A 3497-nucleotide genomic window follows, 5' to 3' on the forward strand; every position below is an offset into this window, starting at 1 on the left:
TTCTTAGGTGCTGCGACCTTCATGAAATCAGGGGTTAGGCGATATCTTGAAGCTGGGTCGCGCCGCGACACCTGTTAGGTTGCACCGCGGCCCGTGTCCAATGTTTTTGGTGCTGGGCTCTCTGGTTGTGAGAGTCGCGACTCTAAATGGTAGGGCGCCACGACCCTAATTGGGTGCTCCGCGGCGCAAATTGGAGTTTTTGGCCAATGAAGGTTTTGAGTGTGAGAACTCAAACCTTAGGACTCATGATTTATCCGACGACCCGGTTTAGTAGGGTTCGTGTCCCGGAGGCTAGGACTTGGTCCGGAAGCTTGTGTTTACTCGTTATTGACAAGAATCTATACTTGGTTGTGGCTAGGTTTTCGCTAGGGGCTTGAGATTAGGATCGTGCTCGAGGGTCATTCTTATTTTACATTACACTCGGACCTCAGGTAAGAAACTGCACTCATTAGGTGATGTACCTGATTAGGGCTTGGCCTGAATGTTGAATATAGTCTTGATTGGGCGTGGGCCCTATGAATGAGTGATTAAGCATGTTGAATGCTCTGCATATGGATACCTGTTACATGATGAATGCCTGTTAACATTATATAATTGAGAAAGGCTTGACCTATGAGTCAAGAACGACAATAACGCTGAGCTCTGGTTGAAAAGCATTGACTTATGAGTCAAGGATGGAAATAACACTTAGCGCTGGTCGAAAAACATTGACTTATGAGTCAAGGGCAGCAATAGAGTGCCGAGCGCTGGTCGTTTTTTTTAAATCTAATTAGGAGTGCATCACGCTTGTCCGACCTAATGGTCGTGGAAAACTAAAGCGCCAGGTACGCTGGGCCATCTCTAAGGATGGTTATACAGAGGAAAAGGAAATGGGTCTTGGGGTGACTTATTAGTCCCATATCCTAGGGTTGGGCCTCAGTGTGGTTTATTAATCATGAAACTTGGGCCACGAGCCCTGATATGATTAAGTTAATCATTTAATTAGGGCATTTGGCCCCATATGATGTTCTAGTCATTTATATGAATGGTATGCATGCATGAGTAGGGTTATTACTGCTAGACATGCTTATTATGGCTTGGTAACATATTATTAACTTCTTATGGGCATGTTTGAGTTTCTTATTGAGCCTTGACTCATGGGTGCTATGTGGTGCAGGTAAGGGGAAAGGAAAGCTGGAACATGCATGAGTTGGAGAGCTTAGGTGGTGATGTGTACATATGCGGCCGCTTGACAACCACGGCCAAGGTTTCTCAAAGGAACTAGGGTTAAACCCTATTTTTGCACTTAGGTCGGCGGGTTGTAAATTTTGAGTTGTAATTACCCTTTTAGAAATGTGAACAGCTTTGTAAACGTTTATTATGAGTTCCCATGTACAACTTAACGTTTTAATGAAATATCTATCCCTTTTGACTGAAATTTTTAACCTTGGACTGTTAATAACATTTTGTTGCACATTAATGGCCAAATGACTCGTTTAGCGAGTTTAGCACTATTTAAAATAGATAGTGTAACGGTCTTGGTTAACCAAGGCGTTACACTAGAAGTTGGTTTTGATAACACAGGGGGCTCAACTAGATGAGTCTTCAGAACTTGAAATGCTTGTTCGCATTCTTCTGTCCATTCAAACTGTCTATTTCCCCTGAGCAACTTGTAGAAGGGGAGATATTTGTCTGTGGACTTTGATACATATCGGTTTAAGGCAGTGACCTATCCGGTTAAGCTCTGTACATCTTTTCACGAACTTTGTGAGGGAATTTCTAATAGCGACTTGATCTTCTCTGGATTTGCCTCGATCCCCCTCGCATTGACTATGAAGCCTAAGAACTTCCCCGACGACACCCCAACGGTACATTTATGGGGGTTCAGCTTCATGTTGTATTTTCTCAGCACACCAAAACTGTAACGTCGCAAATTTTCTAATAAGGCTTGGTGCCTTGATTAGTGTGCCGGGAGGGCAATAAAAGATCCACTTGCATTATTGTGTGATTTAATTATGATATATGTGTATCATTATTTGATTGCTTGAGTTATTTTTGGTAGTAAATGGTTAAATCAAAGGTGTGCAGTAGAATATATGAACCCATTTTAATAAATATTAATACCAGTAAGGATCATATACATATATAAACACTAAATCACATACAAAACAGAGCAGGGATTACCTTTTGTAGCCTATCAAGTGTCCTTGAATCTTTTTGTATAAAATCAACAATCTTCCTATCCAGTAATCTGAAACTCACACATTGATCTTCCAGACCAATCCTCAAACACACAATGACATGTGTGGGCACGTAGGATTCAAAATGTGGTTTCGACCATTCTGAGGTTGATTCTGCTGTTTAGGTTCAGGCTTATTGGCCTCCTCCTTACAAACATTCGCCTGAAGCCATCCTACTTCTATAGCCATTTCTAGAGCATCGACATAAGAAGTGGTTCCAGGAGTTGCTAGCTTGACTCCTAGCTCAATCTTTGGTCTGAGTCCTCTAACGAACTTGGTGACCCTTAAAAAGTCTGTTGGAACCAACTTTGGTGCAAACTTAGCTAGTCATTTGAACTGTCAAGCATACTCTGCTACCAATAAGTTGCCCTGCTTCAAACTGGTGAACTCTTCTACCCTTGTGGTGATGACTGCAGAGTTATAATACTTCTTGTGAAAGAGCTCCACAAGTCTAGTTCATGTCATGGTGGCGATATCGTTAGTCTGCTGTACTAAGTCCCACCATATTCTAGCATCTTTCCTTAGAAGAGAAGAAATGCAGGATATGCGGTCCGCGTTGCCAAGATTCATATGTTCTAGGATCGGCTCTACATTCCTGAGCCATTCTTCTGCCTCAAAGGGGTCGGTTGTCCCTTCAAAGTTTGGAGCGAGTTGCTTATGAAACCGCTCGTAGATTGCCTCCATGTACTGAGCTGGGTAGGGCGCATAGTTCGCCATTGGCCATCCCCCATAAGGACCTACTTGTTGGGGTGCTTGAGCCATTTGCTAAGGTTACGGTTGCAGTTGCGGCTGAGGTTGAGGCTGCGTCTGAGTCTGTTGTCGCTGTTGTTACTGCAGCAGTTCTTCCACTTGTTGTCGTAGTCAGACAATTTCAGTGGTGCTGTCAACCGAAGGTGGCGGTGGCTTCTGTTAGCAGCAGTATTGGTAGCACGCACTCCCCATCTTCGTACTGGATGGGCTTCACTAGTCTCATGGGCAGCGCTAGAGGCATTGGCATTTATGTGTGCAGAACTTCTGAGTGACATCTTCAGCATAGTTCTAACAGTCGAGAAAAACATGTTAGAACATACCCTAATAGGCTCTAAGGAAAAAACTTAATCTAAGAAAACATAACTCAGACCTATTAGTTATGATTTCTTATGAAAAATTATATAAGCCTTCTTTATAATTAGGGTGTGTTTCTATACTTAGAAAAATAAGTCATCTTTATTATTTCCTAAGTCTGTTTCTAATCATCCTATATGACTTAATTCTCAGGCTCGAAACTCGTCGCTGTTC

This window comes from Humulus lupulus, chromosome 4 (assembly GCF_963169125.1).
Source record: "Humulus lupulus chromosome 4, drHumLupu1.1, whole genome shotgun sequence".
Classification (NCBI taxonomy): domain Eukaryota; kingdom Viridiplantae; phylum Streptophyta; class Magnoliopsida; order Rosales; family Cannabaceae; genus Humulus; species Humulus lupulus.